We start from the raw sequence: 26,288 nt of genomic DNA, 5'->3' as shown, positions 1-26,288 counted from the left end.
TGAATGTGTTTTTTTTTAATTCTAGACTTACTTGTTTAACGCAAAATATCAAAAAAAAAACAGAGCAGAAGAAAGAAAAGAAGATTTAGGCACGGTTTAAAGTGAAAATAAAATGTTGCTAACGTCGAAAATTTTTTTTGAGGACAAAAACAAAAAAAGATCATCTTATTAGAAACGCGCACCCTAATATAAATATATGCATATTATTGTGTGTTACATTTTATACATAGTATAATATAGCGCATACGTATATACTTGTGTATATAATATATAAATTTTTCCCGAACAAAATGCCTGCTGCGGTGCTTTTGTCTAGTTTGTGTGCCTGTTTGTGTGTGAGTTTGAGTCCTTACATGTAGTTACATATATACATGTGTGTTTGTATATGTGTGTTTTGCCATGCGTCAATGCGCTTTCTTTCACTTTGCAGTCTTCCTCGCCACCGCGCTCTATTTTTGCGCTTTCTGCTTTCCGAACCGCAGCACAATAAAATAACGACAACAACAACTTAAATAAAATAAAAATTAAAATAAAGAAATAATACGAAGAAAAGTGCTAAAGCAAAAACAAAAGTGCAGGAAACAAAAGAAAAAACACAACAAAAGAAACGCCGACGAAAGGAAGCAGCAAAGAAAGCCAAGCAAAGCAAACAAACAAACAAAGAATATACTGGTATTGTATATTAGTTTGTGTGGAAGCAGTTGCGGGCGCACGCCGACGCCCCCACTCCCCACTTGACAGCCTTGCGGTCGGCGCTGCGCTTACGTCGTCTTTTAAACAACGTGTGCGCATGTGTTGTTGTTGTACACGTATATTGAATGCGTACGGCCAGTACGCTATCAGCTCGTAACGCTTCGTTTGTTTGTCGGTTGGTGCGCCCACACGCACACATACTTACGTGCGTGAGCGTGAGTCCGATTTCCTGCGCGTTTGTGTGTGCGCGCATTGTGTTTGCGTTGCGGTACGCGTGTGTGTGCCATTGTATTAGTAACGGTGATTCAACTGTGAAGCGTGACAACGAATATGATTAAAATTACACGTAAGCGGTTAAAGGCAACGCAAACGTACGTAACGAGTTGAATTGAGTTGAGTTGAGCGTGAGTCAAATTGCACGGCATTGCACGCGGCACACACGGAAAGTGGCGTTAGTGTGTGCAATTGTATACATATGTGTTGGCAACGGTGGTGTGCAAAGAAACTGTTATAAGGCAATACATTATAGCGCCAACGTTAAGGATACCCTAGTTCTTCTATGATAGTGCTTAACAAACAACAAAGTAAGTTTACAACCGCATTATGCGCTCATAAACTAATTATATAATATTTTTTTTGAACACTTACATATTGACTATTTTATACGCTGTTATGCTGTAAGTTTCTTAGAAGGTAATGTTGGAGCTCCTATGAAGTATATACATAAATGATTGGCGTAATGAGATGAGTCGATTCTCAGTCAAGTTCGTTTGTCTGTCTGTTTATACGCGAAATAGTCCCCCCGGTTTTGCGAAATCTTGCAGATATTTTTTTTTTTGCAAGAAGCTGTCGGAACCTCCAATATCGGACTACTATGGCATATTGCTGTCATACAAACTGAGCGATGGGAATCAAGTGCTTGTATGGAAAGACTTTTCAATTGAAGATATATCTTCAAGAAATTTGGCATGAGTTATTGTTAAAGACCATGGGACAATCTCCGAAGATTTTGTTTAGATTGGATCACTTTAGCATATAGCTGCCATACAAACTGAACCATCAAAACTAAGTTCCTATATGAAAAAAAGTTTTATTTGAAAATATTTTTTCGCGAAGATTGTTATAAATAATTATCTAAAGCAATGGTGCACTTTGCGAAGAATTTGTTTAGATTGGATAATTGTAGCATATAACTGCCATACAAACTGAATGCTGCGGATCAAGTTCATGAATGGGAAGCTTTTTCATTTCACGAGATATTTGGTTATTGTTTAAGGTAGTATTTCAATCTCCGAAGAAATTGTTCAAATCACATCAATATAGCATATATCTGGTAAACAAACTCAACAATATAATACATGTTCTTGTACGGAAAACTTTTTTATTAGACAATATATCTTTACAATATTAGGAGCGAAATATTTTCCATGTCATCGAAACATTTTTGAACCAATTGCGTAGATCGGACCACTATAGCATATAGTTGCCATACAAATTAAGCGATCAAAATCAATTTCCTGCAAAGTTTTGTATTTGTAAAGGGTGTTATAGCATCACTGCAGCCGGAGTTCACTTTTATTTTGTACATATAATAAAAAAATAACACTCTAAAGTATTTACATTAGCTCTAATATTGTCGAGAGTTTATTAATAAGAACAAATTGTGCTCACCTGAGTCGAAATTGCTTAATTCGTGCGTGCTGAGCTTGAAATCAACTGCTCAGACTACTTTTTCTAACATATAATAGACCTTAACTAAAATGCCTATGGTCATGATAAGACAATTTAGACTTTCTAGCAGTCCTTATTTTAAATTCAATATCAAGGCATTCACCAAAAATTTACTCAAAACCATGAGAATCACAAATTTTATATTAATTGCCTAAGAAAAAGATTATTCCATTCTTCGACTTATCAGTGGCAATTATACTTGTTACTTCAATTAAACTAATCATAATTTCTCTTCGCGTATAATTAAAGACGATTAAAAAAACTAGCTTCAGTTTTGGAATTGGAGCATGTGTGAAGATAGAGTGTTTGACGCAACATAATCGATACGAACTAAGATTTACGTATATTTGGTCAAAGACTGTCAACTTTGCAGCATTACTTTGGGAGTAGTTTTTTGTGAAGTGATTGGCAGCGTAGAATTTTCTAATAAGCAATCATTTTTTTAGAACTTTATAGTACATTTTGTTGTTTAAGAGATATTCGATTGGCAGAATACCGAAAAAAGGCTTTTTTAATAATGGGTTGTCAAAAAAGTCTTGCGGTATTTTTATTGAATTTTTTTATTTTTATTGAAATTGAAATGAATTTTTGATGACTCATGCCCAGCTCTTGACCCATGCTACGGCTGCTACTATGCCGTTCTCTTTCGACCAATTCAGCGATTTTAGCGCAATTTTCGACGACAGGCCTTCCGGAGCGTGGCGCATCTTCGACCACCTCTACACCAGAACGAAAACGTTGAAACCATCGTTGTGCGGTGGAAATGGAAACTGTATCGGGTCCATAAACTGCACAAATTTTATTGGCGGCTTGAGATGCATTTTTGCCTTTATCGTAGTAGTACTGTAAAATATGCCGTATTTTCTCTTTATTTTGCTTCCATGTTTGCGACGCTATAACTCACGAACGACTTAAAAGAAACGACAATCAATCAAACACGTGTTAGCACGTTAAATGAGCTTTCCAAAAAGGTATAGCATGACCCGATGCGACGAATAAAACTAGAACTACGCGCTTTCAGCGCCAACTAGCGAAAATACCGCAGGACTTTTTTGACAACCATTATTTCGATCATAGTGCCACCTGTCGCGTAGTCACTTTAAAAGCAACAAGGCAAGGTTGTTGTCAAGTTACTGTCTGTCTTTTAGTCTGCATATACAGGAACTGGTTCCACAGTTTTTGATATATTTTACATGAAATTTTGCGTCAGGCGTCTTTTTATCAACAACAATCTGCATATTTGCAGGAACTACCTAATTGTAAATTAAATGCAAAATGTTTAATTATTGATCAATATTTATTTTGTCGTCTTCATAGTAGTTCTCACCAAATTTAATATACTTATGCCAACGATCTTCCAGTCCTCGGAACACTTTTCATAAGCACTTTTTGGAATGCCCTTCAAACTACTTCAGCGAACTTTATTTTATCTCTCTGATCGACTGAAAATGGGTTCCATCCGATGATTGTTGACTTGTTTGCATGTCAAACTCTTAAACCCATGTCTCATCGGCAGTTATAATGCTCTCCGTGTGTTTACGGTTCCCGGGAATTTAATTACCATTTCTGGGTACTCTTTTGTCACAATGTAGAATAATAATAATATTGATCACAATTGATATTTTGTTAGGTAATGGGGAAGTTTATGTGTATAAAATAATGAAAAATTATTATTTACTTATTTCACTCATACGACATGGTGTCCTCTCAGAATTAAAATCTTTGCTATACTGTAAGAATAAAAATGCAAAAAATTTAAAAAAAATTTGCCGATATGTACTTTGCATTAATATTTGAGTAACCCAAAACAAAATATATTATTCCATATATATTTTTAATTGTTCAAATGCTTGCATGAATTTTAAATGGAAAATCTCATTAATAATAAAATATCACTCATACGTCCTGTGCACCTTATGAGTGAAAGTAAAAATATATTTAAAATAATACATATGTTTTTGTTTTATATTTGTTATTATTGAATTAAATCAGGTTATATTGATTTCAATTAGATTAGCTTATTGACCGGGCAATTATTTTTCATTATTCGCTAATGTAACTCATACGTCATGGTAACTTTGAGAAAATAATTGCTGTGCTTTGCTAAAGCACCAAGTGTGTTTACTTATCATACTTATTTAATAAATATAAACTATTTTGGTTATAAAGTTTGTATTAGCTTGTTCAGCAAAGAATTTTGGAATTTTTATTATACACTAGAGCACCCGTCCACGCTTCACTGTGGCTGATACATAGATAATACTACTACTACCATCTACATATATGATTTCTATTAGCGGATTACAACTAGTTAGTTAATGAGATATAGCGTTTTTGTGAATTGCCTTTTTGGGGAAAATATTGTTGAATTTGGGCTCAGGGAAGCATTTCGTTGAAGAAGGTATTTGCTTTAGTTGAAAAGATATTTGCTAAGATAGAAACAGGCGAAATGAGCAAAGTAGGTGCCTCGCATGTTCATAATCCAAAAAAAACAACGAATAACTGATTCTAGTAAGTGTTTAAGTGTTCTCTAATCGGAATTAAGCCGAAATTTTTCGCCAGTGATAGAAATATAGCTACATCATTTAACACTGGAGTCCAATCGACAGTCATTCAAGTGGACTGCACATGATGAACCGGTTCTCAGGCGTGGAAAAACGAAAAAGGCGGCTGGAAAGGTTATGACATCAGTCTTTTGGGATACACGTGGTATAATATATACTGAATACTGAGCAAGTTATAATCTATTTCACTGCGTATTTGATTGCAGTTCTTTTCTTCTATTTTAAATATTTATCAATTGTATTATTTTTGAGAAAACTCTGTTTAAAATTGCACGCATATATTCAAATGATTATTATTTAAAATATTAATTTTTTATTTATGAGTTGTACTAAACTTTGACATAAATAGATAAAAGGTATGCTATGTCCTTACCCTGGTTCTAAGTTACCTCCCTTTCTTTTATATATATAGATATGTACTTCGTAACAGTAACAAATTCCAAAATAAATAGTTTTGAGAAGAAAGTACAAAAAGTAACAAATGTGTCCAGCCGAACTGTTCTTTATGAATCTTCACCCAGGTATGAATTCTCGACGGGAGCTCTTGAAAAATTTATTTTATCATTTGCGAATGCCGTCGGGTAGGTGGCTGATGTAGCGCACGTTTTGAACTCTTGAACTCCTTAAATATTTTATGTTGAAAATATTCTTTTTTTTTTTACAAATGTATATTTCTGGGAAAAATAAGATAATAAGAAAAGGAAAAAGATCCTTTTTTTACAAATGTATTTTTGGGAAAAAGAAAAAGAAAGAATTCATATTTTTGGACTACTATATAATAATGGTGGCATAAATTTTATATACCAATTAAAATAATAAATTTAAATGAGCAATGATATATTCCCAACCCAATTTGCATAATTTTTCTGTAAATTAACAATATTAACCTAAATATTAATTTTCTGGAAAAATGTTATTTTGAAAATGTACTTTATTTTTATAATATACTTTTTTTATCAACACCTCAGTTATGCCGCTATTTTTATATGCAAGATCTTTTGCAATTTTAAATTGCCTGTCAAAATACCCCCTCCAATAGTTAGCAGGTAGAAAAAAATGTTGTTGCTACCCATAGATGTATTGAATCACCCAATTTATTACTTAAGAACGAACAATTCTGTCCACATTATGAAAAATTGTCTACGGATGTCGCCTTTTACTTTGGCATCGTTTTGTTTAATGCACGTTTACGCCAATTTAAGGTTTGAATATTGGATATTGCGATGGTAGCGCAATCTATCGGATGCAATGTAAAACATTCCAATTAATTACAAATGAAAAATTAATTTAAAAAAACATTTTCTAGTGGACCAAATTGTGAATCTAAACCATTACCGAATCTCCTTAAACACACCGAAAAATTTTCATCAAAATCGGTCCATCCGTTTAGGAGCAGTTCAATTACAAACACACGGTCAGAAGATTTATATATATAAAGATATATTAAAGTTACTTATACGCGGTGGTGGCTTGTATGGTTGAAAATCTATTATTTAATTTCATTGTTTTTGCAAGCATGCCGCACATTTAAAATTTTTAAATAACTATTACATATAAATAAAAATATTCCAAAGAAAAAGTTATTTATAGTACCTGTATATATTTTTTATTAACATACATATGTATGTCTTGAAAAAATGCTTAATGAAAATCATATTTGCTGCATATTGCAAAATATCACACAAAACACATATGTGCGTGTATTTGTAAAGTGCATATATTATAATTTAAAGAGAAAGTGAGAATTATAATAACTATTACAAATATAATGAATCAATTATTGTTTTTAATACAGATTGTTGGCTAGAACCGTATTCATTATTATAAAATATTTTCTAATAAAAAAGTGCTGTGACGGAAGGCGATTTTTTTTATAAATTATTATAAATTTTTGTTGAAGAGACACTACCTTCCACTCATTTACATAGTTTGGACCCATGCGTGCAGATGCCTATCCTTGTACCCTGTCCACCTCGCTCCTTTCTCTCTCTCTTCTCTGAAAGGGAAAGCAATTTTGGACACCGAATTGAAGTTGTATTCCATAAGATTACGAAAATTCGTGAACTTGGGTAGAAACGGAAACTTACTAAGTATCGAAGAATGTACCTTACTACAGGCCACTAATAGGTAGGATTCCTTCAGTTTAATAGCTAACTTCTCCGTCAGTTGCTTGTAGCACAAAACTGTTGACAGTAACTGTTAAATGACATTTAGTACCTAACGTGGCTTTGTTTTAAAAAATCCACTGTTCCGTATGCCATGCCTCTGTATGCTGTCCATATGTCTAACTACGTATGTTGTTTTCATTACTAACCACCATAGTAATATACCGCATGTCATAATCGGTCTTACAAGTGCTGTGTAGAGCCACAGAGCTACACGACGACTTAACCCACTTTGGTCCCACCATAATTTTAAAGGTGTATAGTACCGTAGCTGTAGCTTGCTTTACCCTAGCGCCCAAGTTGGGATTTTATGAAAGCTTCAGGTCAGGTCCAGGCCCCTAAGTCGAAAGAAAGTATGGCTATATGCGGTCAATGAGGATTTTTCGAGAGAGGTGCTCAATTGTTATCTTTCGAATCATAATTAAGAAAACTAGTACCAAGATTGTGAGAGTATACCTGAAATATTACGATTTTTAAAGGTTAAAAAATATTCCTGACGTCGAAGCAACTTTTTATATTTTCAACTATCTTCAACCCAACAAATGTCTTGAATTCAATAGAAATCAGTTCATTTCGAATACAGATAAGTTCTCAGGAGAACCAAATGGTGAATGTCAAGGTGTTTTGTTTTTAAACTCGGTAGTTGGCATTTGAAAAGTCCTTGCCATATGGGCATCAATTGAACAATGGTCTATCAAAACTCTTAAAACTTGACAAATTGCAGCGATCTTGAGGTCACTGAAGCTTTTGTTATACACTCAGTTTCTCGATTCTCGATCATGTGAATGCCAGTTATATAATATCTATCCACAAAAAAAAAGAAACTGGGAATTTTTTTGAGATCTTCGTCTTACCTTGGCATCTTTAAGAAATTATAGTAGCTATGCTGGGCATTACAATTCGCTCCCTGCAGGGTACGCAAATCGCCCATATCATTTCGCCATTCTCCTACACACGTGCATGCATCGTCTATGTGATCACATAGACATACACACACACACACGAAAGCAAGTGAACAATTCTCCTCTGTTGCCCTCAAATCATTTTCATATTTATTCGCTTGCTTGCAGAAATGCAAAATGATACGAAAAGTGTTAAGTAATAGCTATCAGCGTTGAACATTATGCAATCTGCCGCATATGTACGAGAATATTGTGTTGCATGCCACATACTATTCAATATGCAGGGCGATGGTGCTCGTTTACTACTTATTTGTATAAATGCGCCTTATTTCATTTCCTCGGTGGCACTGCGCCTCTCTTCTGCTTTATGAATCTGTCTTTGGTCTCCGTTTATTTGCATGAATGGTTAGCCAAAGGTTTCAAGGTTGGCTAAGTACTGGATTCACTCAAGGAAATCTAATCCATTATGCGATAAAATATATACTTGTGTCTATTTTCGATTTTCACATGCATATAGTCTATATAAGGATACGTATGTTCATGTAAGCGTTTGTGGTTTGTATGGAGTCGCAGTGGCTTTTAGCGGTATTATTTCAACTTATTATGCTTTATTAAAAATATGATATGATTGTATTTTTTTTATTTTTGTAAGAGAGTATTTTTAAATTGTGAATATTTTAAATACTTGTGAGTTACTCGAGAGAAAATTTATATTCAAGTAGATTCGCTTATTATTTCAAATTTTCAATTCATGACTATAAATATACATAAGTATTTTGTGAATATCTGAATTGAGTTCGAGCGCAAAAACTAGTATTTTCCTAATATCAACGTACCTTAAGAATTCAAGAAAGATAAAGCTGCTGTCTTAATGACAGTGGCATCGAGTTACTCTATGTTTAGATTAGTATGAGTGCCAAGTCATAGCGGAATTCACTGCTGTCTTCTTGCGGTTTACTATGGAATAGATGGCGATAGGATTACCGAGTTTGTTGTTGATAGCATCAAGCTACTTCATCCTCAGACTTATTTGGGTGCCTCGTCAAATCGGCATCACTGCCAACTGCAAAACCGAAGAGCAAGCTGCAGTGGGCAACCTTGCCAAACTAATATCGAAATGGAGCCCAGATGAATTTCGTGTGCGCTTAGCAATCGCTGGTCGACGAACTACCAGCCTTTAGCAAAGTGCATCTTGCCGCTATGTAGGGTTTCTCACTGGACACTGTCCAATAAGCCATTCATGCGCTAAGACTAAAAGTGAAGTGGAAACATCCAGGCATTTTCTCCTCAATTTTTTAGCTTTTGCAAGATTAGGGTTGCAATATCTCTGCAGTCTTACCTTCGGCGAATCAGAGGACTTTGTCGCAACCGACAATTTATGCCTCAACAAATTTGTCATAGACTCAAAGCCCTTTGTCGATTTGTAAATGCCTTATTATCTATTATACGAGAAGTAAAAGAGGTTTAGGTACCATAACGCATCCAAGAGAGATCCCAGTTGTAGATGTTAGTTGGAAGAAGACGATATAGAACTACTTCCACACTTTTTTCTTGATCGTTCATCGTTTGCTTGGTCAAGGTTAACACGTCTCGATTTCATATGGATAACCGAAGCGTTTTATCCTTGACTTCCACCAGGCAATGAAAACTCAGATTGTTCATCCGTTGAGTCCAATTTTCGATGACTCGTTCGAGTATTTCGACTAAAAACTGACGAGTGACACGCGTAATGTTTTGCTTCAAGGACTGAATGGAATTGGGATTGGCCGCATAGTCTTTAGACTTTACATATCCCCACAGGAAAAAGTGTAACGGTGTCATATACCATGATTTTGGTGGCCGATCTACCGGCCTTAAACTTGAAATTATCTGCTCAACGAAGTGTTAAACCCATCGATTGAACGATGTGTGAGAAGTGGCACCGTGTTTTCGTTTACGTTCTCACCGGCTTCATTTTTGAAGAAATATGAACCGATGATTCCACCAGCTCACAAACCACACTAAGCTGTTAGTTTCTTTGGATAAAATCGCAGCTATTGAATCTCTTCTGGTTGCTCTTCGTACCAAATGCGGCAGATGTGCTTCTTTACTCACCTATTGAGAAATGGATATCATCGCTGAACAAAATTTGTCACGAAAACGTCGGTTCTTCTTGGAAGAGTAGAGAGAAGGGTTCATAGACCGAAGCGATGTCGCTTGAGAAGGTCAAGAGGCTTCAGTTCTTGCACAAACTCTATTTTGTAAGCTTTTAATTTAAGACCTCGATGTAAAATGCGCCAAGTCGTTCCATTCGTCAGTCCAAGTTGCTGCCAACGGCGCCAAATTAACTCCCGACGTTCTTCGTGTACACTCTAATGAATGCTGGGTCTCGAGATGGGTGATGGTGCTGCGAATAGTACACTCAGTATGCGGATTATGTTGACCATAAGTTGAATTTTCGAACTGATACTGAAGAAAAATAATATGACAGCTTGAAACGACTCACGTGCGATCTGTCAGAAAGGCGCTTGGATCACCCGCAATGTACAAAAAAAAATTGTTTGAAAAAGAAAACCGCTGAATCCGCTACTGCTGGTGACACAAATTATCTGACCTCGTAATTTGTTGATATTCGTTGCGAAACATGTACTGTGCCCAAAAAATAAGTTGACATTTGAATTTAAACTGCGCGGGTCGAAGGATTTGAAGAATTTTTTTTAAGGTTGGTAGTACTGTCAGTCACATTTATGTCAAATTTCATGTCAAAATATTCATTAGTGTTTGAAATACGTGTCGTTTTGTGAGCTGCTTAAAGTAAGTTTTTCGTTTTTTGCGATGTCGAAATTTGTTGAGCAAAGAATTTGCATGAAATTTTATTTACGGAATCAATTTTCTGCTGCGGATACGTTGAGGATGGTGCAGAAAGCCTTTGGTGATGAGGCTATGTCTTAATAAAATGTTTACAAGTGGTATAGTGAGTTCCAAGCCGGCCGTGAACGTGTCGAAGACGAAGAGCGTCTAGGGCGACCATCAACCTCAACCGACGAAGCTCACGTTCAACAAATCAAAGATTTGGGGTTGAAAAACCGGCGATTAACAATTAGAGACCTTGCTGATGAAGTTGGCATATCGAAAGGCTCAGCCAGTACCATTTTGAAGGATGTTTTGGGCTTCAAGCGCGTCAAATCTCGACTGGTACCGAAAACATTGAATTTTTTCGAAAAAAGGCGTCGCGTTGAAGTGTGTGAAACGACGCTTTTCGACTACCAGGGTGTCATAAAACGCTTAATAACTGGCGATGAGACTTGGATCTATGCTTACGACCACGAAACAACCGATAAATCGAGCGAATATCGTTCCAAAAGAGAGCCGAGACCACAAAAATCGCGCCAAAGTCGCTCAAACATCAAGGTCATGTTGACTGTGTTCTTCGATTATCGTGGTGTTGTGCATTATGAATTACTTCCAACCGGTCAAACAGTCAACAAGGAATATTATTTGAACGTTATGCGTCGTGTGCGTAACGCTATCCGTCTAAAAAGGCCGGAATTGTGGAAAGACAATTCTTGGTTTTTACACCACGATAATGCACCATCCCATACTGCCCTCGTAATTCGTGATCATTCCGCCAAAAACCCAACCCATCTCGTTCCGCAACCACCGTATTTACCTGATCTGGCGCCGTGTGACTTCTGGCTGTTCACCAAGCTCAAAAGACCGTTCCGGGGACACCGTTTGTATATGATAAAGGAGATTCAAGCCGCAGCGAAGACGGAACTGAAGTGACTACAACCAGTGTTTCGAAGATTGGAAAATCCGTTGGCATATGTAAGTGCATTGCATCGGGAGCGGATTACTTTGAAGGGGATGAAATTGATTTGGAAGAATAAATAAAGAATTTTCAAAATACATAAATACAATGTGACCTTATTTTTTGGGCGCAGGTATATGGTAGGTCTGAAAGATGACTCAAAGACGGTTTCCATTGCACAATTCTCAAAAGTTGAGATTCTTCGGGCCAAATTGTCAAAATCATTACTATTAGATAGATCTGATTACTTTGACTTATAGATTACTGAATTTTAGAAAAAAACTTTTAAAACGAATCAGTGTTATCCCAAAGCATTAAAATAGACCATCATCCTCCATAAACCAAAATAATAATTGGGCAACGAACAAACTTAAAAAGTTTCAATGGTGCAGACAATTTTCAGTGGAAATGAATCTTCAATAAATGTTAAAAAAATGTCCGAAAATTCTTGCGTAACGGGTATAAACTTGTTGCATTGTTTGGATGCAAGGCTTAGTAAGCTATATTTATTGATAAGAAGTGACTAAGAGCCTTCTTGGTATTATTGTGCACTCTCTACACAAACAATTAACAGTATTCTACATTATGCAACACTCTTCAGCTTATTACTATTTCCTCGAATGGCAGAAACTTTGATTACTGTTACTTATGTCGTGGCTGAAGGCTGTCTTATGCTGACTGCGGCCAGTTTTACCTTCATTGTTAGCAGCAATAACTAACTAGGAATCACACCTACTTAATATGTTTAACATGTAAACATATGTACTACGTTCACTTCTTAAAGTAATGGTATAGTTGTAATTGTGGCCATGTTTTGTGCAACTTTTTGGATACACGAATCAACAGATCGTAGTGATAAAGGTACGAGTATCCTTGTTGCAATAAATGTTCCGTTACCGTACGGGTAATTGGCAAACAAAATTACGACGAACGATGATGGCGTGCTTATGACCAAAGACGATATGTTGGACTCGTATGTAGATAAATGCAGCCATATGTTCATATGTATGTATGAATTTCGTTAAAGAACCCAGCAACAATAATATCTGAAAAATTTTTAAAGTAGAAAATAGCAAAGTAAAAGGAGGATATTTTTTAACTCGATTCGATAACTATTACGTAATTAGTTCGATTCTTTTTTCTCTTATTCTTGCTGGCAACTTATATATTGTTATCAAACGTGTTTTGTGAAAGATTACTTATTGTTTATTGCATTTTTTATCCATTTTTCAGTTATTTATTTTTTCATAATATCAAAGGTCTGAATAAAATGTTTTAGGAGTTTTCTCACAGCTTTGAAATTTGTACACACTGTTTAGAAAATTACGTCTAACTGCAAATTCCATCAGGATGAGAAGGTGTAGGATCTTCGTGCATTTGAACGCTAGGTCTATGGGCTTCACCCGAGCTCAGAAAGCGTTTGTCAGCAAACACTCGTTGGGTGCGAAAGCCATCTGTCAAAAGTAAAATGAAAAAGATCCCTGCTACCTCCAAACAAGGCTGAAATCTCCACAACGATAATCGTTCTAATTGTATACTGTCCCATTGGACCTCAAGCGATGGCTAAAGATTTTGGGAGACGCAACCGCGATGGTCTTTTTGATCTGTACCTAGGAGTTGTGTGCATCACAACAGAAAGCGTTTCCAGCAATCGAAGCTATCCTTACTCCTCCAATACATATACGAGTATTCAACGCAGTTCTTCAAAAAAAGTAATAACCTATAAATATCAGTATTACCAATAAATTCGGCATAGAAACGGCAAAAAGTATGAATAAAACAAGTAAGGAAGAGCTTAGTTCGGGTGTCACCGAACATTTTATACTCTCGCATGATAAAGTGATAATCGAGATTTCATAATACGTCATTTACATATTTTTCAAATACCGTATTTGTGTAAAGTTTTATTCCGCTATCATCATTGGTTCCTAATGTGTATATAATATTATACAGAGAAGGCATCAGATGGAATTCAAAATAGCGTTATATTGGAAGAAGGCGTGGTTGTCAACCGATTTCACCCATATTTCGTACATGTCATCAGGGTGTTAAGAAAATATTATGTACCGAATTTCATTGAAATCGGTAGAGTAGTTCGTTCCTGAGATATGGTTTTTGGTCCATAAGTGGGCGACGCCACGCCCATTTTCAATTTTTAAAAAAAGCCTCGGTGCAGCTTCCTTCTGCCATTCCTTCCGTAAAATTTAGTGTTTCTGACGTTTTTTGTTAGTCGGTTAACGCATTTTTAGTGATTTTCAACATAACCTTTGTATGGGAGGTGGGCGTGGTTATTATCCGAATTCTTCTGTTTTTGAACTGTATATGGAAATGCCTGAAGGAAACGACTCTATAGAGGTTGGTTGAAATAGCTATAGTTTTCCGAGATATGTACAAAAACTTAGTAGGGGGCGGGGCCACGTCCACTTTTCCAAAAAAATTACGCCCAAATATGCCCCTCCCTAATGCGATCCTTTGTGCCAAATTTCACTTTAATATCCTTATTTATAGGTTAGTTATGACACTTTATAGGTTTTCGGTTTTCGCCAATTTGTGGACGTGGCAGTGGGCCGATTTTACCCATCTTTGAACTTAACCTTCTTATGGAGCCAAGAAATACGTGTACCAAGTTTCATCATGATACAGCTTGCACGGATTTCAACTCTACTCGTCACCCTGATCACTTTGGTATATATAACCCTATATCTGACTCTTTTAGTTTTAGGACTTACAAACAACCGTTATGTGAACAAAACTATAATACTCTCCTTAGCAACTTTGTTGCGAGAGTATAAAAATTATTTCAATATTAAGCTTGCACTCGGTATTGGTATATCTTCCGCCTTATTTATTGAGACGCGAATTGTCTCTTCTAGACAGCTAGAAAAGCCGGTCCAATGTGATGTACAAAACTCCCAGGTATCTATCAAAAAACCATGTAAAAGCAGGAAAATGTATATATGTTTCCTTAGCGCAACTTTGACCATGCGTGCTCCAAGAAACTTGAGTCTTACCCCATGAGTATCAAAAGAATGAACACCTAAACAAGTATAATGCTAAAGTAGCTTGACGCTATTGATAAAGGACTAGTTAACTGGGCTTGATTGTACCGTTAGCGAGCTGAAATTGGTTGTGGGTCTGCTATTGTAGTGCCTCCTTCAAAGAAGCTGTAATTCGAAGCTGTACATTTGTTGCTGCCTTGATGGCTGCCACATCTTCTTGAAAGACACTACAGCAGTTTGGTAGTCTGAAGAACGGCTTGATTGCAAGCACCTTATAGAAGATTGTAACTCCATCTTTCCTCTTTAGCTTCGATTCAACCGGGAAGAAGATCACTGCACATCTTCTCCAGTCACTACGTCTCACTTACATACCTTTGTAGGTATGTATGCGAGAAAAGATACCAACAGAAATCAACTATGAAAGGTAGCGGGCCAGGTATCAGATATGCAGTCTAAGCGACTGAGGATTTTGGTATACCACTTTACGGAACCCATAATATATCTGATTTCGCGGAGTCTGATCTTCACGCCAATGCATCTTCCGGCTATGCTCTGTGTAGAAAGGCATTAAGTGCCATATTTGGTCATATTCGCTCATTGAACCCGTTATAGCTGTTAGGGAGTGTAGCTGTCCTTCACCAAACAGATATACCATAAAATATTATTGGTGAAAGATCGCACGGCTCTCTAACAGCTCTTTTATATCAATATAAAGTCCATTCCCACACGTTTATTCCCATCCTTGATAGGAAGCGAGGATGACATTGCTTCCTTACTCTATCTTCTCAATTAGGCCTTCTTGATCGCTTCCTATCAAGGATGGGAATAAACGTGTGGGAATGAACTTGTTGGGTTCACAAATGGTTGGTGAAGATTGATTAAACTTGAAAGATATATCAATGACTTAGTAAATGGGCAAAAAACAGCAAAATTTTCGTCAAATCTCTGCCAAATCTCACATCAAAATAATGATTAGTGTTAAGTATTATATACTCTTGTGTTTCTGAAGTATGTATATAAAGTGCATAATTCAATTGAAGACATTACACGTGAATCGCTATGAGCATTTAAGGCTATGCCGGAAATTGATTTTAACAACTATTTAGAGGATTGGAAAAAACGTTGGCGCAAGTGTATTGGGACTAGGTGGATTATTTTGAGGGCGACGACATAGATTTGGAAGAATAAATCAAGAATTTTAAAATTATGAACAAAGTTTTACTATATTTTGCAAAAGAAAAAACTGATTCTTCATAATCTATGTCGTTTCTCTCAAAGTAATATTCACCTTGTGTACATATATACAGGAGAACATAATCTAAAAGTTTATATTTAATGATTACACCGTCGACGTTCTATAGCCTGAACTCTAACCAAATAATTATCCATCATTGTCACATTTTCCGCTGGGTGCAAACACAACTTATCACTTCAACACTTTCAGTATGTACGTCTCTGTATATGTACCATAGACGAGTGGGTTATGTCTGTATGACCCGCAAACCTATGCAAGTTGGCATAAAGAAAAAGAAAACTTGATGGACTTTTGTTGATTTGCTCGCTATAGGTCTGTAGAGGTAGTTGCAGCGGGACTGTGCGGCGGTATGTAATGCACTTTGTAACCATTACCGTTACGCTTGCGTCATGACTGCACTCAATGCAATAAATGGATGACTTCGTTTGGACGACTGCGGCTAGGGATATAAGTACATTTGAAGTATTGCCGACACATATCAATGCACACATACACACAGTCATGTGCATATATAGACGATAGCTGAATCCAAGGTTCGCAATAAATAACCGCTACTTGTGGCGCGAGTGGGTTTGTGATATATATAGTACATACATACATGTATGTATTCATATATAGTATGTTAGGGTGCCCAATATTTCTCAAGTTGATCTTTTTTTGCTACGTGAAGCTTCAGGTTTCAACTTAAAATAAAAGTGATAATGTGAAAACTCTTTATTTTCATTTCAAAACGTACTTAAATCATTTTTTTCTTATATAACCTGAGACTTTTCGATATTTTGCTTTACACAAGTAATCTCACAACTTTGAAAATATATCATTTACTCGCTCTAGATAAAAGGTCGTTTGATTTTTTCCATACAAACATTCGTTTGCATTTTATGCGCAGTTAAAATTATAAATCAAATGTAGTGAGCCTTCATACTAGTGATATTGCACTGTAAGTTGCTCATACGCCATGGCACTCATGATTGATCAGTACATTTGATGCCAAACTTTAACTGCTATAACTTTTAAAGTAATGCTTTCACGGAAAAAATTATTAAGACAGTTTTTGTAGAATGCAATATTCTGTTCTAAATTATGCTATGTTTTAGGTTAAGTTGTTTAGAGATGAAAAAAATATTGCAAAAGCTGAAAATATGCCTTGTTAAATAAATGGGAAAGGAAAAAGTTATTTATGCACCGGTACAATTGAAAATAATAAGCTTATTTACTGAATTTCTAGGGGTCGTTTGGAGAAAAACAATCAACTTGTTAAAAAAAATGACCACCCTAATGGTACACATGCATATGTAACTATATGTTGGCAAATGCGGCCTGTGTTTCCTTGCGTTCTGTGCACTGCGAACAGGTGTGCTCATACATTCGGTGTAAATTTAGCCTTGAGCTTATCATCATTATTGAGTTTTGTTGTAAATGAAATGTTTTCATCATTGAAGAAAGTGCAAATTAGTGCAAAGCATATTATTTCAAAGCAACTACCATGCCATGAGTATATTGTGTCCAACTACAAACATATAAATCTAAATATATATTTGCCAACATACATAAGTACATATATTATACACCAATGAAATATGCATATAAGTTAGATACTAAGGTGTGTAGCTAAGTTATATACTAACTCTTGCATGTATGTATATGTGCGCATGTGTTGGTGCGAAAGAAAAATGGTAAACGAAGATGAAACCAGCAATTACGACCGAAAGTATGCCTGAATGCACTTATGATGGTTCATTCAAATGACGCTTCTTTGTTCTAGTATAATGAAGGTGTTACTATTTTTATACGAATGCCTTCAAATGTTACAAATTGCACACACTCGTGCCTACTAACATATACACAGGCATGTACATGACTTATTTAAATGAATATATTAATTTCTATGAAGCGATAGTATTGAAAATACTTTCGTGCATTGAGAACGTGCTATGTATAGCATGTGTGAAGAAGTAAGGATGCGTTAAGTGTTGGCGGAACATTCGGCTCTATTCCGAAAACGGTTTATACCTGTTCTGGAATCCATATAGGGATCAGAAAGGTGTCTCATATTCATGTTGGCTCTATATCTAATGTAGCGATCATTATATTAGCTATTCCATTGAATTGAATGAATCTTAATAATAATACAATAATCATGTACCCTTGCGCCATAAAGGGATAAAATCGGTAAATATCAGTGTTTCCAGTACCATATTAAAAGATTTTTAAACTTCTGGTCGACTTTATATCGTGAAATCGAGTCGTGCATTGCCATATCCCTTGTATAGTATACTTAGTTTTGCGTTAAATTCTTTTTGTTGATATCAAAAATACAGGTAGTTTGACAGTTATCTTAATAAAATTAGATGAAAATATGTTTTTGGACACGTTATAATTTATTGCCAAAAGCATAATAAGTACAGACTCTCTTCCAAATAAAATATATACAAGGTCTGTCGCAAAAGAAGCAGAACTTTTTAAATATAACTGTTTCTGGTGGCGCCACCTATTGGTGGGTATATGAAATAAAAAGCTTGATCTCTTGTTGACATTTCGTAAAAATTTTAAGACAATTGAAAAACTACAATCAATGTTATCGATCAAAAAGTGACAGCAGCTTTTGGTCATCGGTCGTAAAATGCATTTTGAACAAAGCGCAAATATTAAATTTTGTTTTAAACTTGGGAAAACGTTTACTGAAACATTTCAAATGATGAAAAAGGTTTATGGTGATCAGTGCCTATCCCGTAGTAATGAGCATGAGTGGTTTAAGCGATTCCAAGAAGGTCGTGAGGACCTCTGTGACGATCAGAAGTCGGTCGTCTTCAGAAGTCAAAAATAAAGACAATGCTGATTTGTTTTTACGATTCCGAGGGTATTGTGCACCGAGAGTTCGTCCCACCTGGCCAAACGATTAATGCTGCGTTTTATCTTGGTGTTATGAAGCGTCTTTTGTCACGCATTCGTCGTGAGGCAGGGTCCTGGCGCCTGTTGCACGATAATGCGCCGTGTCATCGGTCGACGCTCGTCACTGATTTTTTGACAAAAAACTCCTTATTAACCATTAATCACTCACCCTACGCGCCTGATCTGGCACCCTGTCATTTTTACCTATTTGGAAAACTTCGTTTGCCCATGAAAGGACACTGGTTTCAGGACATTTCAGCTATCCAAAAGGCGACGACCGATATTCTCAAGAGCATTCCGAAAAATGACCATAAGGGGCTATACCAGTGTGACACTTTCAACAATTTTTTTTTCTTTTTTTTTGCTTTTTCGATAGTTTATATATTCAAAAATATCCTGTAAAATCGGCGAGGTCGTATCTTAAATAGTTTTTGAATGGCAGCGTTTTAAATAGCGACCGCTCAGAGGTGCAAACATATATGTATATGTAAGTGAAACTTTAAAAGCGTTTTTCTCGAAACGGCATTTTTCAAAATTGCTGACATTATAACTCAACGAGAAATTGACCGATCGACTTCAAATTAATATATGGATGGATATATGCAGGATATAGCTGAATATAGCTGAATACATTTGCTGTACAATAGACTACGATCTTTTTAATTGGTTGAAAATTGTCAATTTGGCATTAAAAAACGACCATTTTTTTCGTAAAAAACGATTTTTTTTCAAAATTACGCCATTTTCTTAATTTTTATATTTTTCAAAGATCGTAGTTCATTTTATAGAAAATATATTTAAATTTAATAAACATTTTGAATTTTTTTGTTTTAGCTACTCAATCGACCGGAATCATGCCAGCAGTTGAGGCACTTTTTTTCGGCACTTCCGCAGACAGCACATAACTCCGTTATTTTTCAATATTTTTGTAAAAAAAAAAATTGTTTAATATAGCTAAAAATATACTTTATTACGCGCATAGAACGTCGAAACATTCAATCTAGTACTTTCTTTTAAAAAAAATTCATGAAAATCGCCTAATTTTTCATGCGTCACACTGGTATAGCCCCTTAAACACTCATTTGAAATGCTAATTGACCGGGCTAAACGCTGTATCGAAGCACAAGGAAACTACTTTGAATAAAGAATATAACTTTTGAAAAATATTAAAACAACAAAAGTCCTGTTTCTTTTGTGACATACATGGAATTAGTCATTTTCGACTTTTCGGTTGACGGTTTAGAAAAGAAGTGAATCTGTTTTACTGAGCATAGTAAAAGGTGATCCATTTCGAAATTCCTTACTTCTTTACTAGAAAAAAACACAGAAACTTCAAATTTAATGGGAACGGTTTATTATCATTCGAAAAAACATTCTTTGGCATTTATTTTTTGAAGATTATCTGCTTCTAATGTTGGCCGCGGATACGTTTCAGATGGGCCATTCGTTGAGTTCAATTTTCGTCAACTGGTTCGAGCATTTCGACTGGTACTGACAAATGATACGTGTGATGTTTTGCCCTAAGGCCTGAATAGAAGAAGACTTTAAACTTTACATATCCCCACAGGAAAAAGTTCGAAGTGTTCGTTCAATAAATCGATAAAGCGTGATGTGAGAAGTGGCGCTGTCTTGTTGAAACCAAATGTAGCCGAGATCATGAACTTCAATTTCTGGATTTAAATAGTCGGTTATCATGACGCCATAACGGTCGTCATTGACGGTTACGTTCTCACTGGCATCATTTTTGTAGAAATATGGACCGATGATTCCACCGACCAAGCAAAACCGTTTTTTTTTTCTGGATGAAATGTCAGCTCTTGAATCTCTGTAGCTACGGCTGCTATATTTTGTTCGCTGGCCTATTCGGTCGAATATTATCCAATAACACTGGTAAACAAAAATCCACAACGAAGTATTTATTATGTAAAAATTGCTAGAAATGCAGATAATACATAGCTGCAGATTTCTTCTATCACCTCTATTTTTTTGTTATGAGGATTTAAAAAAAAAACAGCGATAGATATATTATTGTTATATTATTTTATTAACCAAAGAGTACCTTAAAATGTTACTGTCGATGCTTTTGGGCAATATTTTGTGTTTGGAGTATCCTGTAACAATGTCCAGCAGTAATCCGAAAGCTAACAGGCACTTCACTTGCCTTGGTACCGTTTCTCCATAGCAGAAATGTCTTGGCGGAACCGTTCCTCATGTTCGTCACTTATGGCCCCTAAATTTTCGCTTTTAAAGGCACTCCAGGCTCGTATTTCATTAAGAATTTCCCCAAATATTTTATCTTTCATTAGTTCTCTTATTAGTGGACCCACAAATATGTCCTCTTTAATTTTTGCTTCACTGATCCTTGGAAATTTTTGTTTAAGATACAAGAACCTTCTTCCATTTCTGTTCATTAACTTAACAAAATTCTTCAATAAACCCAATTTAATATGCAAAGGTGTAGTAGTAACTTTTTGGGATTAACTATGGATTCCCTGGTAACGTTTTTTTGTCCCGGAGTGAATGCCTGACGTACTGGCCACTGCTGCTGTATATAATGACAGTCTCTCGCACGGCTGTCCCATTCACAAAGGAAGAAACAATATTTCGTATATTCGAGTTGCATACCAAAAAGAAGGGCTATTACTTTTAGGTCTCCACATATTGCCCAACCATACTCATGATAACGGATGTGCTCTAAAAGAACTCTCATATTTTCATATGAACCGCATGAGCTACGTTTGTTACCGTTAAGAACCAATACCGTCTTTAAATTAAATTTAGGGGAATCAATGACTAGACGCCAATCACGTGGATTATGTTTCTGTCCTAGTGCGTTAAACAAAAGATTAACTTCTGAACATTATACTAGATCCCCTTCTTGAAGAAAGCAATTTGTGAGATCTTTCTGCCTTTTTCCAACCTTTTTGTCTGGATGCTAAAAGTTCGGTCAGGAATTTTGAAAGACTTAGATCTCGAACTAAGTCATTAGTTCATCCTGTAAAATTAGATGTGGCACTGTCGAACATCCAGGTAAATCAAATAAAGGAACGATTGTCATTTCCTTTGCGGTTTCTGTAAAATCACTTGAAGAGCTAGTCGATTCTAGTTCTTCATCAAGACTATAAGATTCTGGTGCTTTTGGAATAGGAAGTTGTTCTCTGTGTTTGACAGGTCTTAAAGCTGGTGGTAAATTACAGTACTTAACCGTTTAGACTTCGGTCCAATACCTTTAATATTCGTGAGGCAAAAATAGCAGTCTGCTGTAACATGGTCTTTAGGTTCTCTCAAAACCATTGGCACTCTAAGGGGCATTTTAAGATTAGAAACTTTTAACCAAGCTGTTAACAATGTTACACAAGTTTTACAACAGATATGAAGGGCCCATGCTTTGTATTGGTCCCCAACTTTAACACCAAAATACAGTTCGTAAGCTTTTCCCCTCATGGTAAAAATCGCCGAATGCACTTCCTGTACTTCAGAAAGACCAGCTTATACTAAATACTAATGATAACTTTGATATGATAATATATTTGGCACAGATGTCACTAACTGTTATATCAACCTAGAAAAAAAAATATTTGTACGAATGGGTTTTTGCGAGAAATTTAATTTCAAATGTCTTACTATTTTTTGCTCATAGTAGTATACCCTATAAAGTCAATCGGAAGTTTGAAATTCCTATATGATAATTATTAATTTTTATACTCTCGCAACAAAGTTGCTAAGGAGAGTATTATAGTTTTGTTCACATAACGGTTGTTTGTAAGTCCTAAAACTAAAAGAGTCAGATATAGGGTTATATATACCAAAGTGATCAGGGTGATGAGTAGAGTTGAAATCCGGATGTCTGTCTGTCCGTCCGTGCAAGCTCTAACTTGAGTAAAAATTGAGATATCATGATGAAACTTGGTACACGTATTTCTTGGCTCCATAAGAAGGTTAAGTTCGAAGATGGGCAAAATCGGCCCACTGCCACGCCCACAAAATGGCGGAAACCGAAAACCTATAAAGTGTCATAACTAAGCCATAAATAAAGATATTAAAGTGAAATTTGGCACGAAGGATCGCATTAGGGAGGGGCATATTTGGACGTAATTTTTTTGGAAAAGTGGGTGTGGCCCCGCCTCCTACTAAGTTTTTTGTACATATCTCGGAAACTACTATAGCTATGTCAACCAACCTATATAGAGTCGTTTCCTTCAGGCATTTGCATATACAGTTCAAAAATGAAAGAAATCGGATATTAACCACGCCCACCTCCTATACAAAGGTTATGTTGAAAATCCCTAAAAGTGCGTTAACCGACTAAAAAAAAACGTCAGAAACACTAAATTTTACGGAAGAAATGGCAGAAGAAAGCTGCACCCAGGCTTTTTTTTAAAAATTGAAAATGGGCGTGGCGTCGCCCACTTATGGACCAAAAACCATATCTCAGGAACTACTAGACCGATTTCAATGAAATTCGGTACATAATATTTTCTTAACACCCTAATGACATGTACGAAATATGGGTGAAATCGGTTCACAACCACGCCTTCTTCCAATATAACGCTATTTTGAATTCCATCTGATGCCTTCTCTGTATAATATTTACATTAAGAACCAATGATGATAGCGGAATAAAACTTTACACAAATACGGTATTTGAAAAATATGTAAATGACGGATAATGAAATCTCGATTATCACTTTATCATGCGAGAGTATAAAATGTTCGGTGACACCCGAACTTAGCCCTTCCTTACTTGTCGTATATAAGTTAGATGGGGGAAATTTTGACTCGATTTTATCTAGTTCCGGTAACACGACATATAATTACCAGAAATACAGGCTCTATGTATTTCATTAAGAAAGAGTACAGATTACCCCATATATATGGTTGAGAGGATGCATGAAAATACTTATGTATATTAGGTATATGGGAACTAGGGGAAGTATTGCTCTGATTAATTTTAGGCAAAAAATTATTAGAATATTATGTTATTAAAAATTAATGCTTTTTGAATTTCTTTAATATTTCTTACATTTTGAACGACAGATGCGGTATATGTAAGGTCAACAGAAAGTTCGAAAAATATTCATATTGGTATAAGGGAAGTATTGACCCGATTTTACCTATTTTCGCCACAAGGCATTCTGTGTTCACAAAAATATTCTACTCGAATTACTATTATTATACATTTATTAAAAATTATGGTCCAGTTTCGACCATTTTTGGGCGCAAGATGAAACAACTACAGGGCATTATTTGTGCAAAGTTTTATTCTGATAACTTTATTGATACTTTATTTATATAGTGTAAAGTGAAAGAATCAGACGGAATTCAAAAGTTTGTTATACGGGAAGTAGGCGTGGTTGTAATCCGATTTCGTCCGTTTTTTTCACAGTGTATGAAAAATCTAATTTGTTCAGGTAGTTCCCGAGTTATTGGATTTCAGCGAAAGGTTTTGTATTTTTTGGATGGAATGGCTCATATATTTATACGCAACTCCACATTTTTGTTGAAAACAGAACATGTTGCGAGAGTATTAAAATAAATATTCCTTTTATTATTTTTGTGCATTGCTGTTTGCTTTTCCACACAAGATGCGTGATTGCGCAAATCGTCGTTTTGATTGCTATTGCCGTGTGGCAGCAATGCCAGCGACCATAGTTTGCTTTTTATTTTATTATTTAACAAATATGCACCTATGCGAGAATGCACGAAGCACACTTGAATGTCAAATTTATTATAGCAAATATTCTTGATGTGTTATTTTTATTCGACACTGCTGACAATTGTGCAACCGACAACATGTGTTTATTGATATATGTGTGAGTATTTTCGCAACAGCACGCAAGCCTATGAAAAAATAAAAACAAAAACAATACAGAAAAGCAATTTTCAATGCCGAACTTGAATTTGCCGCCACAATGCTATAAACTATGAATAAATTTTCTAATTTTACTACGAATAAAAATATATAAATATCTGCCAGTCTATATATGTATGCATGTGCGTGTGCATGCTCAAGTAGAATTTTCGAAATATTTATATTAAAGAGATAAAAAATGTTATGATCGCGCCAAGTGTCATCGTCGCCATCGAAAGACTCTTTATTTTGTACGAGCTTGCATGCTTTTGTTTGTTTGTATGTATGTATGCACCAGCTTATTTTGGTGAAACTCGGAGATATACAAATCAATTTTAAATGTTGTCACCTCAAAAGCAGACTGATTTTATGGGTAAACCTATTTACCTAAAGAAATAAATATATTAATAAAGAGAAATAAATATTTTCGTCATTGATTCGTAAATTTCTTTGCTTTAACGATTATCGGATTGGAAATTCGGTATGAACACTCAAATGCATATTAATAAATGATACTGGCATCAATAAAATTACGAATATGCGATTATTCGTACAAGAGGCAGACTTAAAAGTTTGTGTTTTTTAAAGAAAAACTTTTTTATGAAAATTTGATTTTCGTATTCCGACTACTGCGAGCTTTCACCATTTCGTTATCATTTTTGCAGAATTTTGCTCTAAAATAAACCCCAGTCTTGGCCTAGTTCTTCATTGTCACTAAATTCCTTTCCACCGATCAGTTTTTTGAACCTGAGAACAGCAAAACTCTGCTAAGAGCCAGATCTGATACAATGATATAGTAATGATATAGTAAGCAATTCGAATTCAACTAATACAATTTTGACACCATTTTGATTTGCGTCACGTTGAATCTTCCGATTAAGAGCTTCAACCAGTGGTCAGTATGAGAGGAACTTCGAATTTGTTTGTAGGTTAGTACGAAATTAAAGACACCCAGGGAGAACTCTGTTACTTTAAACTTTATGAATCTTTTTCGTTCTTTGCTTAAACAACCACTTTCGTGCTTCCTCATTAAATTAATATAGTGTACGAATAAAATAAATATATCAAACCCTTAATACCTTAACCTAACCTACCTAACTTTACAATCGGTGGGTACTGCGTCGAATACTCTCAGAGCTGGAGTATTTTCAGCCATTCGGACGACATGACCTAGCCAGCGTAGCCGCTGTTTTTTAATTCGCTGAACTATGTCAATGTCGTTATATATCTCATACAGCTTATCGTTCCAACGCATGCGATATTCGCCGTGGACAAAGCGCAAAGGACCATAAACCTTTGGCAGAACTTTTCTCTCGAAAACTCTCAACGTCGACTTATCAGTTGATGTCATCGTCCAAGCTTCTGCCTCATATAGCAGGACGGGAATTATGAGCGACTAATAGAGTTTGGCTTTTGTTCGTCGTTCGAGGACTTTACTTTTCAATT

The 26,288-nt window shown here is 35.7% G+C and overlaps 1 protein-coding gene across 1 annotated transcript in view; it reads left to right on the top strand.

Annotated features, from left to right (window-relative positions):
• Positions 1-436: 436 nt before the first annotated feature.
• Positions 437-26,288, top strand: part of LOC120769369 (dipeptidyl peptidase 4) — a 46,182-nt gene continuing 20,330 nt past the window's right edge. Inside the window, exon 1 of the mRNA XM_040096332.1 lies at positions 437-1,277. The gene's annotated coding sequence lies outside the window, so the exon portion shown is untranslated. The remainder of the gene's footprint in view (positions 1,278-26,288) is intronic.

The sequence above is a fragment of the Bactrocera tryoni genome, chromosome 2 (assembly GCF_016617805.1).
Source record: "Bactrocera tryoni isolate S06 chromosome 2, CSIRO_BtryS06_freeze2, whole genome shotgun sequence".
Classification (NCBI taxonomy): Eukaryota; Metazoa; Arthropoda; class Insecta; order Diptera; family Tephritidae; genus Bactrocera; species Bactrocera tryoni.
Note: the sequence above shows the minus strand (reverse complement) of the source record. Positions and strands in the feature narration are given on the sequence as shown.